The sequence below is a fragment of the Dermacentor silvarum genome, chromosome 10, assembly GCF_013339745.2.
Source record: "Dermacentor silvarum isolate Dsil-2018 chromosome 10, BIME_Dsil_1.4, whole genome shotgun sequence".
NCBI lineage: Eukaryota > Metazoa > Arthropoda > Arachnida > Ixodida > Ixodidae > Dermacentor > Dermacentor silvarum.
Window position 1 is genome coordinate 91,924,871 of NC_051163.1, and position 12,819 is coordinate 91,937,689.

Sequence of the window (12,819 nt, forward strand, 5' to 3'; positions counted from 1 at the left end):
TTTTTTCTAGCTGGAAGGAAAGTGACTGGATATATTTATAATCAGATAAATTCCATAAACATCAGCAGCAATGACGCTGCCGTCTTTTGTTCGCCTTCTCTTTTCAGAAAAATTTGTCCGATTAAAAAAATCACAGCATATCCACGGGGTGAATGATGATGAGTGGGCGAAACTCCGGAGGGAATCATCGGATCTCCCGCTTAAGGGGACGCTAGCACAAACGCGTTAGAAACGTGCAGTACTCTCTAGTAAGGGGGAGCGGCCACAGCGTCTTACGCAGCCATTTGCACATGCCGGAACGTGCACCGCGTTTGCCGACGCCATCACATGACTGGTGAGAGAGTATACCCCCCGTATTCATAAACGCCCCTCGACTTCAACTTGACTTGCCACTGCCTTGGGCAGTGCGTTCGAAACGCGTTGAAGCTAAGGCGGAGAGGCCACAGCGTCTTACACATGCTTCTTACACGGGCCGTAACGCGCTAGCAAAAACGCGTTAGAAACGCGCTAGAAACGCGGCCTTTCGTTAATGTTGGGTATTTATTGCCATCGTGGTGCGTGTGTCTATGTGCGCTTCGTGGCGTAGTGGTTAGCGCCGCGCGTTCGGAAGCGAGGGGTCCCTGGTTCGATTCCGCGCTACGCACACAACTTTCGGAATTTTTTTTTCATAAAACGCCGGAAGCGTTCTCTGGAAGGCGGAAGCTGGCTTCCGGAACCGGAAGCGGAACCGGAAGTGGAAACGGAAGCGGCACCGGAAGTGGAACCGGAAGCGGAAGTCGGCTTCCGGTTATACTATACGTATACATATATATGTATATATGGGTATACATACATATACGGACACACAACGCCATCTATTGAGCAATTCATAAAACTAGACGTGGCTACCTACTACGACGGGGACGAACGGGTGCCGCTATAAGGAACTTCGCCCCTAAAGAAATGCTTACTGTGCACGTCTATTCCCATGACTCGATGATAGCTCGAAAGTGATAGCTCTTTACAATTTATTATGCTCTTTAAGTACGCTTGTGGATTGCTTGTTCAGTCGACGCACTGCAGCGACTCGAATATGCATTAGTACAAATGACATGGCAACTACACACAAAGTATTATCTAAAATAGCTGTGCCACAAAGAAATGTTCTTTCAGCTTTGCAACGGCTGGCCATCAGTGTGACCATGCAGTTACCGGCCAACATTCAAAAGGTGTGACTGACTTGCTTTGCTACTATCCGAAACGTGGAAACAGACGGTAGCAGACGACGAAATAGCATCGCCTACGCCGCTCACTGCTCCTGCGCGGAGCTAGCCGCGTCTATGCGAAACTTGTTGCAGCTGCCAGCCAGCGGTGGCACGGAGCACATGCCACGCACTCCGGTGTTCCTATTAACAGTGGATCGCTCTGTACATTGAATGAGCTTAATATGTAAATTATAACATGCCAGATAATTTAATTATGCCACACCACTTCACTGCTTCTCCCTTCAGTAATGGTATTGCCATGGTAAAAGCCATGTTTCTCACGACTTTTGTTTCACATTTGTTACGTCCCTTTATTGCCCTCCTGTAGACATGCCAAGACACAGGTTCCTTTTTAAACACTATAGAATGACACTAAACTTATTTAAAAGGTGTTAGCAGCACCTTCATAGGTCTCCTTATAGTCACCGACAGTAAAAAAACAATGAAAAGCTAGGTGTCAGGAATAGTCTTTGTGCTGAAGCAGCCATGCCACCTTTTAGCAGCAGCTGCCTAGTTTTTTTATGCAGTCAGTTGCTCCAGACTTACCTTCTGCCCAGCGCGGCAGCTCTGAGGGACTTGGCCAGCTACAAGTCTGGTCCTCCTCCTTTACATGGCAACCTGTGACCCTGGAACATTACAGAACACCACAATCAATTTCATTCAAGTGGTGTGAAAAACCATCTGGCTTGTCTCTGTTGCACACTAAGCAAAAAACAAAAGTGTTAAGCACTACAAATTGACTGATGGAATATATGCTCTTTTACTAATATCACTGCCTGCAAGTTGATCATAGAGAAAGCTATCAAACGTAATGGGACAAGGAGTAAGGCATTACGTGCAAGTGTTTGATCATATAGTTCAAGCAAACGTTCTGCACAAACAGTTTATTTCATGTGGTGCAGGATATGTCAAACAGATGTAAATAAAACTAGACAGGACCATGTCGTATCCTTTCCAAATTGTCATTCACCCTGTGCTTTAAAGTAAACACAACACAGCTGTGAAATAACTGCACAAGAATGCTTCTGTTTACTGGGCAGCATTAACTAGCAGGTCTCAGTGCAAGGTGCGCAAATTTAATGTGAAACAGCTGTGAAATAAGTGCGCAAGATTGCTTCTGTTTAATGGTCAGTGTTAACTAGCAGGTCTCAGTGCAGGGTGTGGAAATTTGATGTGACAGAATTCTGTGGAACGGCAGTTATAACTGAGTAAAAATGAGTCATTACAAGTAATTCATAATGTACTGCCTCCCGCATTTTTATCTATATTGCGTAAGCGGCCATCACGCGTCGTTTTAGCGCCTTTAATCGGCGATAATCAGCGAGACCGGCAGTACTCTCATGTGCACTTAGCATATGAGAGTACTGCCGGTCATGAGCACATGAGACAAAAACTTAAGCTGCCCGCTCACTCGTGTCTTCTTCCTTTTTTTCTGTCACCAACCCTCGTGCTCACTTATTTGCCGCGTCGTGTCGCATATGTAGTTGCCATCGTCGCCGTCTTTCACCACAGTGCCTTCCCTTGAGTACACGGATATATGATTTTTGTCTTATTTCGTTGCCACCTCTATGCGTCCTTGCAGTCGATACTCGGTGTTTGTGTTATCGTTGTCGTACCTTTTTGCATATTTTTGTTTACACGATGGACTTTTCCTACATAGACTTTGCAGTGGGCTATCCGTGCCAAGTTTGCCGTGCGAAACTTCGAGAAAGAAAGTGCTTTACGAAGACAGGACATGCAGCATAACTTTTCAAAATGGCTGCTTATTAGCGCACAGTTAGAAGTTGCTAAATCGCCGTATCAGATCTTAAAGCGCACATTTGAAAGGTCAAATATATAACAACGTGGCGAAGAGGAGGAGAGAGAAGAAGAGGAGAACGACGAGCTCAGTAGCAGCCAAGGCAACATTTCGGTGGCGACATTGTGGCGACCTATCATCCATCCTGGTCTTCATCTGTAAATAAACATCAATAACCACTAACAATACATTAAAATAGATCCGCTAAGGAAAAGACGGCATTCGCGCTAGGCATTTTGTACACTTATACACATGATGTGAGAGTACAGGCAGCCGTGTAACTTCAGAAGTATTTCTTCAAAATCCTAAGTGCAAGACGCATGGCATTCAAGTGAAGCCGTGACGGCGAAGCAGCTGCGATCCTCATTTCAGAATTTACCGGCTTCCTTTTGTTTCGATATTCTTCATGTGATTTTGTATTGACCTGATGTAGTTTTTATTTTTAAATTCATTTTATTGCGATAGCAATTATATGGACACATCAAGTGTATTTCTGCCGTCACCATCACCGCCCTGCGGTACCGTATGAAGTCCAAGGGCGATAAAATCGTCGCCACGCGCCGTATGTGCGAGTGAAAGCGCACGGGGGACGCGCGCTTTCACGGAGAGTGAATGCACGGTGGAGAGCAAATGCCAGTTCTTCCATCGCGCGAAAGCCGTGGGAGTATGGAAGGGAGGGAGGAGGGAGGGAGGGAGGGGGGGCGACGCTGTGGTGCGGCAATAAATGCGTATCTTGCAACCGGGTGTAAGGTTAACTGGCGACTCAATCTCCCACGCGAAAGGAGGAAAGCGGGAAGGCAGCGCTGGAAGGAGGGGGGGGGGGCAGGCTTCTGCTCTGCCAACAACTGCGCACTTGTACTTTGCGTTGGTATCCTGAAAGCAATCTCCACACGGCTCTGACCTTTGTATGCGTTGTGTTTTCACCGCTCAGTTTACGTTGAAGCGAGAGACCGCACAAACCTTCGCTCGCTGCGGCGTCCGCGCTTGTGCACGCCAGCGTTTTCGCAGTGGTTGTATGCGGTCAGCGAGTGTGATCTATCCATGTTTGCTTGTGCGCGTTGACACCACGCTTGTTAATTCAGTTAGTAAGCGAATGTGTGCAAGTTTATGCAGCCGATAAAACTACTATCTCTACTCCGTGTAGCTCTCTACTAATTTGCTATCGCAATTGATGCTTGGCCTTTCCGGTGAAAGTGCGTCCTTTTTTTTAATTCATAGAGCATTAGGAGAAGCTGAGCTTTGTCGCTATTTGCTGCATAATAGCCTTTCAGCACCCAGATTGACATATATTGTAGTATAGCAAGACAGAAAGAATTTATTGAGGAAGTGTATTCATAGTCGTGCGGAGCCTGCCAAATTGCCAAAACCATGAGCTGATTACAAGGCCTTTATATATATATATATGCCCCCGAATTAGGGTTGACCACGTAGAGTCTTTAACGTGCACCGAATGCACAGTACACGGATGTTTTTGTATTTCATCCTCATCCTAGCGGGGCCGGCGAGGTGGGGATTTTATCCCGCGCCTTCTGACTTAGCAGCGCAACACCATAGCCACTATGTCATCACAGCGGGTACGTTTATTCACGCATGCGGGAGGATTATAAGCAGAGAGATGCGCGTATTTACGTGTTTAGCTTGGCATAGCGGCTATGCGCCTCCTCTCGTTTTGGGTCGCGTTTAGCTACCTTTCATCCTCACTGACCTGCTGTTAATCCGGCCGTCCCGTAGTGCTTTCTATTCCATTTTTAGTCGAAACTTAGATATTGTTTCTCGACGTTTAACGCCTTATTTCTACCCATGGCGTATGGACAACGGCGAAAGCGACAGGGCTTGAAGAATATTTTACAGCAATTCGCATATTGTTATCGTGGACAATGGGTATTTGTTACTGTACACCAGATGGCAGCAATCAACCACACGCAAGTTGGGCTTGAGCTGAACATTCTCTGCCTGCATTAGGAAATGTTTTGTTTGCCGTCATAGGACATTTTTCGACCGATTCAACATATAATGCTGAGCATCAAAAAGCTCTAAAGAAGTTTGACTAGGCGTTCCTTCCAACAAGGTGTACAGCTGGGACAAACGTGCTACTAATGTTACTCATCTTTATAACAGAGGACAAGAAACACAGCACCGCTCAGGTGTAGTTAGAATACAAATATTGAACAAGGCTTTGTTACTTCAAATGTTCTACCCGCACTCTTAAAGTCAGGCATAGGTAGACAAACGCATGCATATGTAGTAGAAGAATTCAGTGCCTCACAAAGATGCTCAATCTTGACGACACTACGGTAACGGTCCTATCACGCCAGAAGCGAAGCGTAAACTAAGCAATGACATTCAGAAGTACTGAGCCCTTTACGTTCATTCCCGCCACAACTGAACACTTACATAGACAGATATATGTGAACAAATCGTAGCACGTCTTCGAACATCTACAAACATTGATCGTGTGAAAAAAGGCAAAGTCATGCTACAAAGCATATCTCACCCACTGAACAAAACATGACAAATGATGCAAATCTTGTTTAACAAATGTTGTAAATATTTCTCATGTGTAATGGCAATTGCGCGAGCGGGAAGACCAATACGGTGTTCCCCAAACTCAGGATTTTTAAACAATGTTAATCCGAATGTTAGTATCACGTCCCTAGAATACTGAGTCTGTATTCATTACGCGCAGGTGCTGAATACTTCCACTGAGACTCCAGAAGGCGCAATTATTGTTCTATTGACCGACGGCGTGGAGAATGAGCAGCCCTCCATTGATGACGTCTGGCCGCAACTGTTAGCGTCAAAGGTCGAAGTTGTGGCTATGGCGATGGGTGACAAAGCTGAAGAGAAGCTTGAGAAACTGGCTGCGCAAACAAAAGGGCAAAGCTACTTCTTTCCTGACCGCCTTGAAAACATGTCGAGGACCTACATCGAAGGAGCCGACAGTATGGCGCCGGAGTTCACATATGATCCGTTGGTGAGTATCCTGTTGTAGATTACGAGCATACCATGCAGCATAAACAATATAGTATGTCCAGAGCTTTCAAAGCCTTCATGCGATGTTTTCGCCGGGGGTAAAGTAATATCTTTTTAAAGGAGCCCTCACTGTCACTAAAGCAGTAACGGAGGACCAGGCATGTGATAGATGAGGAGAAGAGCAATGATTCTGTTGTTGGGTATACCAGGGGACTAAGCGAAATTGATAAATCCGTGTTTTCTCCTTGTCTAAAGGCCTTTTATAAAATGTGCTCTGGAGGCCTCGCAGAAGCAATTGTGGCAAAGAATATATACGCATTAAGGTGATGAACAACGCATGCTCTGCCCTGGAGTACAGATGTTATTTATTGGTTCGCAGAAAGTTCTGAAATCCTCGTTTTCATTCCTACCCGGGCGGGGTTACACGAACCGCGTACTACTCACGGCACCGCAAGATGACTGCATTGTGTTGTCCCGCTGTGCAGCTTGGATGCGTTGTACATTTTTGGTTTATGTACTATAATCGAGTAAAATGTTAAGTTCAATTACAGCTCTTGCAGCAAAGTGCATATACAAGCGCTCCAAAGCTTTACAGTCGTGTGATTTTACAAACAACCAATTTAGACCACTCTCCCACGAAACTATTGCTGTCACTAAATTATTTTGGTAACCATTGTAGAGGGCTCGGGTGGACTTTAAGATATATGCATGCTGTAACAAAGAATATGGGTTCTGGTCTTTTGCTGTGCGCAAAATGAGGGCTCGTGTTTAACTCGAACCGGCTGCGTTTCCTTAATGCTACGAGACCTCAATGGTTCGCCTGACATTTGGTGAATATGTAGTGATGATATGGGTCATCCTGTAATTTCGCAGTTGGACTTAGCATACCTTTTCAACAGTCGCCACGACCGAAAATTGCAATAGTCAATGTGGACCTTTTGTCGCTTCCCGCCGCGGGACGCTCCTGTCTTCACTGGAACAGACAGGAGCGGCCTACTGATACAGCCATCGCAACGCATACACAGGTGCTCTACCAGGACGTGGGTAGCAAATCAACCCAGAATCCTCGCCGTCTGCTCGAAGGCGCCACGCCAGCTAATGGTCCACATCTCCACGTCGTCGCTTGCTTTTGCTCTTACATCATCGGCAGTCCCCTTACCAAGTAAACTAGTTGCTGCAGGTCTGCAGGCAGCAGCTGCAAGCCTCCCGAATTCTCAGCGCAAACTACTCAGTGACGGTGGCCATTTGCTGCTGTCGGAAGAAACAAATTTCAGCGCAAGTTTAGCCACCCGCAAACGAATAGTTTTGCCCACTTAATGCCTTTGTCGCACACTGGGTGACATGTTGACTACGCATGTCGCGTTGGACTGCTCCAACTGAGACAGCGTTCTGGCATTTTTTACGTCTGGCGATAACAAATATACGCAAACTCCGTTTTCGTCATACTTTATTTTGAATGCACAAGAATCGTCGAGTGCACTGGACCGCTTGCTCATCACCTACGGCACATTTCCAAGTTCGTACACCACTGTCTGAAGCGGTGAAATACGTGTAAGACTATTGCCAGCTGTCTTGCTCCTTTATAACCACCGCTCAGTGTCGCCATAAGTAGTGACATGACAATAACCTGCGGAGGCAACGTTTTCCAGCTTGTTCCTTCTGTAGTTTTGGATCCTGCCTCACAGCGTTCGCCATTCATCCAAACCTCTTGCACCAAGATGTGGTCTACCGCATGATAGATCGCACCTCCTCTGTCAACGAAACCATCATATGACCTGTGTATCACCGCCACGACACTCTCCATTTCAGCCTGGACAACTCTTCATCACCCGCTTATTCTACCCGCCCCATGAGTTACCAGTACGGCTCAGCGTCCCTCCGAGGCCACAGTAATACAGAAGATGTGCTTCTGGTCTGCTGCTCTGCGCGAGATAAAAAAAATCTTGTTGAGCAGGAACCGCCTGTGTTTGCTTAGTGCTTCGTGGTATCAACGAGTTGTATAACAATGCGATGTTTATTCGAGCGGGTGAATTACACTTCCGAGAGAAATTATTCGGCAGTGTTCACCAAAGTGACCTATAGGGGCATTATACCCAATGGTTCCCGGTGTCCTGAGCGAACTGCACGCGATTGAAAACTTGAATTTGAAGAAAATGTGAAACATGCTGTGAGTAATCTGCTGCAAAAGTATTAGGTGTGTGACCGAAACATGACTCCTACAAATAGTGACTGCATACTCTTTCTGTTGCTAAACATAAATGACGTAGAATGTCTGACTGCAGTCCAGGAAGAACAGGTAGTGGCCCGACTTCATATTTGCTGTGATTATAGCCACGTAATATATGAGGTTCGTACAATGCCCAATGTGTACACGGCAGTAATTATGGCGTCGAATCCTAGCTGCTGTAGTTGTCAGTTGTGAAAATGCAGATTAAAATATGAAGGAACAGTCAGCGGCATAGATGAACAAACAGTGTGATGGCTGAAGCACACGAGTATATACGATATGGCTTCCCGCAAGTCATGGCACATCTAGAACTAATTTTTAAACCACCTCGTCTTCGCTGCTAGACAGAATATTTCAGAAGGTGTTTTACGATACAGATGTAAAAATTGGAGGACGCTTAGGCTTTGCTTTTAAGAGTGGAACGCGATAGTATTCAAAGATCCCTGTCTGCTTCTCACGCTTCCCAACAACTGCAGCTTAAGTAACCGTAATAGTTACCGGGAAACACTGGCGGCGAACGCTATGCACGAAGGCGAGCTTTCTGGTATAAACGCGGCCTCTTGCGTGGGGCGATCCCGGACATATTGCACAGCCGCGCCAAATAAATTGAATAATTTTCAGGTTTCCATTTTTGTTTCGTACTTTTCATATTTTAGTCTGGGAAGATTTACGGTAAAAGGCATGCGCTGTGGGTGTTTTGTTTCATGACATTTTTTTGTGGATTGTCATTCTCAAAATTCCGAGGAATCGCTTTGCCAAGAATGCAAGACAAGATATGAGCACCATTAATGATAGAAGAGTGTGGCATATCTTAATATATTTCGAAGGCCTGCGTGGTTGGGGAGGATTTTCTCGGTCGCGGGCGCCAAAGCCGACGCCGACGTAGACACCGACGTCGGATTTTCGGCGACACGAGGCGCTTAACGCTGTCGCGTTAAAATCGGGGCAGCAACAGCTTGAGAATACCAAACGAAAACCGGCGTTAGGCATACGCGTGGCAAATGGTTAGCTCGTTTGGCAAACGTAAAACAGTTTCCGACGCATAAGGACGAAAAAAAAACTGTTTTTATTGGTCTATGCATGTATCTGTTACATTGCGCAATGTAAACTGTGTTAAAAAATGCAATCTCGTTGATGAATGTCGCTCAGCGTTCGCATCGCATAAATATTTTCTTTTGAACAGACATTTCTTAATCTTTTAAACGTTGCCATTTAAGCAACGCTGTTGTAGCTTGTATGGAACAGGAATGGTGACGCGAGGTTGGCTGGCACCTGCGGCCGCTGGCCACTTGAACGACAATGACAAAATGCGTAGTACTAGAAGTGCTTTGAGGGTGTCAACCACAATTAAAGGAACACCGTTTTGGCGAGGCCTCGCTCGTTCACTTCGTCACATTTTCTGATGGAGTAGCTGGGTACGTAGATCACCGCATCGTTCTGCAGACACAAGCCCAACGAGTAGTTCGACGTAACTAGTCCTGTACTTGTACGTACGAGCCGTCGCCTTAAGGGACTCCAGCCACGGTACGGTCTGCTACCTGAGCTTGCCAGGACAATGTATCCACCAACTTCCACGGTTACCACTCAAGGACAGTGCATCGTCGATGTATCCTGGACGCCAGATTGGTTTCACGGAATCATTTTCGAAAACGGCGACGACTGACTTGACCACTTCGAGCCGGTGGCCAACATTAACGACTGGACCCCAGAGCGCAAGCTACACAATGTGTATTTTGCTCTCGAGGATTGAATGAGGACGCGGTTCCAGAACCACGAGGAGACGTTGATACGGTGGGACGAATTTCGTCGGCAGTTTCTCAACGCATATGCCAATGCCGGTTGAAAGGAGAAAGCGGAATCGGCGATCCAGGCAAGGGTTCAAAGCCCGAATGAGAGCGTTACCACTTATCTAGAAGACATGGCTCAGCTCTTCGAACATGCGGACGCCTCAAATCAGAAGATAAGAAATGGTGTCACCTAACGCAAGGTGTAAAGCAAGGAATTTTTGCCTGCCTCATTCGCAACTCACCGACATCTCTTATGGACTTTCTCGCGACGCCAGAATCATGGACAAATCTACGGAAAAGCCGCGTGCCAGAAAGTACAACCTCGGCGTCATCGTTTCATGTAACCTCGCTGCCATCACTATGGCAGCGACAACCGCGCCACACGGGAGCTGATCAAGGTTGTTATCACGAAAGAAATGCTGAATATGCGGGCAGCCGACCCAACCGTAGGGCAACTTTCCGTGGCTGAAATGTTACGCACCAAAATCAGGCAGCTGTTCAAATTCCTGAATGGAAGGAGGCGCCACAGCAGCTGGAGCGTGTTACTTATGCGCAAGCTGTGTGGCGTCCTCTGCTGCGCAATAACTCAACCTTCGTACACCCGGCTGTACAAATGGAAGTAGGCCACAGGCCTCGCAGCCCGCCGTCCTTAGCTGAAACACGACCGAGGAGGAGCGACGTCAGGCGCACCCCGGACCAAAGGCCTCTTAGTTATGATTGTGGCGAAACCTGACACTTCTACTTTACGTGTCCTTACCTCCAAGTAAGTATACGTAAGTTCTCTCCAAATGCACCTCGTCCGCGACCTAGTGAGCGACCCGTAAATACCGAGAATTTCCTCGCGAACCGTCGTAATTTGTTCAAGTAACGGTGGCATGAACGCCGTTCGTTGTCTGCTCGATGCCTGTCCCTAAGGCCAGCCTTGGCGGCGATTGCCCAGCCTTGCAGATAGGGAAAGCACACTCCAGCGGCCTCAGGAAATGAGGCCGCTGAAATTAAGTGCACTGAAGATCCTTTTTTACGACAGCAATGACAGCAAAGTGATGTGCGCAAGTACCACAAAAGTCGTAATGTCTGACATTCCGGTAACCGTAGACGACGAAAAAATAGCTTTAACGACATGCGAGCAGATATCTCGCTTATGAGCACGGACCTTGCCCGTAAGCTAAGCAAAGTTTCTACCAGGTGGAAACTCGTGGGCAGGTGTATAGCACGAGTGAATATTCGCGGCTTTACGTACGTCGGAGAGTTTATGATCCTGCCGAGTTGTTTGAAAGAGTGGATTCTTGGAACGGACCTCGCGCAGGCTAATGACCCCGCCTTAAATTTGCGAGAGTGGCGGGTAACGTTTTCCACGTTGCACACCATGGCAAACAACAATTACGATAGTAATTACAACGCCTCGCGCATCGTCGACTGCAACACCACGTTACGGCAAGGAGTAGCCTGTTAGCCATTGTAACCGGTGACGCATTCAACGACTGTGAGGGCATTGCCGTAGCAAATATTCCGCTCCTGCTCGAACAGTATATCTGCAAAGCTTGAGGCCTTCTTTAGCTGCCGAGCAAACGTTCTCTAGTAGGTTTCAGTTTTAGTTTCAGCCCTTGCCTCAAGGCACGGCTATCACCGTCCTCAACGAAAGTGCTGACTTCTCCGACGTCGACACTTTAAGGTGACTTCACCGGGTGTGACAAATGCTACCAGCCTGAGCAGCCGCATTTGATTAATCTGGGTATTTGATTATCGTGGAATAATGCCTTATGAGTGACTTCTCTGGCTGTTTCTCCAAATAACCTTAAGTTCAGCGCAACTACGTTTCGAAACTCCATATTTTAACAGAGGAGACAGCATGGACAGTTCATCAGCATCCATACCACGTATCGCCAATGCAAAGAGATGCGATTAAATGCCATGATAAATAAATGCCGAATGGTGACGTGACTCAGCCTTCGACGGGGCTGTGGGCGCTTCTGCGTCAACTAGACACGGCTCAACAAAGTCACCAAATGCAATGTTTACCCCCTGCTACAAATTGACGACGCCTCGGACAGTCTGCGCCATTCCAATTTCTTTATATCGTTAGGCCTTAAGTGAGGGTACTGTAACATGGAAATCGACGAGCGTGATCGCGAGAAAACTGCATTCGTGATACCTGACGGGCTATGCGAATATAAACTCCGCCCATTCGGCCTCTGCACCGCTCCCACCACATTTCAGTGAATTGTGGGCCACGGTGCTCGCTGAACTAAACTGGTTTACCTGAACGACGTCATTCTGTTTTCAAGCACGCTTTATGAACACCTGGCACGGTTGAAGAGCGTTAGCAATGCTATCCGCAAGAGAAATCTCACAATCAAGCCAGAAAAATTATAATTTCGTTTTCAGGAGCTCAAGTCTTTCGGACACGTGGTCAGCCCTCGAAGCGTTCGGCCAGAACCTTAAAAGCTGGCTGCCGTCGCTGAGTTCCCTAGCCTTGAAAAAATACTGATCAGCAATTTTTCGCCCTCTGCGCGTAATGTAATCAATTCGCTGAACAATTCTCAAAAATCGCTGACCCTCTGACGAGACTAACATGCCAAAATGTGTCCTTCGTGTGGACGGAAGAGCAAAAAAACACGTTTACAGAATCACGCTAAGGACTTCAAACAGCTCCGGTGCTCGCAAATTTTCACCATGCTGCTGAAATTGAAACTCACACGGATGCGAGCAGCGTTGGACTCGAAGCCTTTCTTGTTCAATTTCAAGACGGCACGGAACGCGTAATCGCTTACGCGAGCCGTAGTCAGAAAA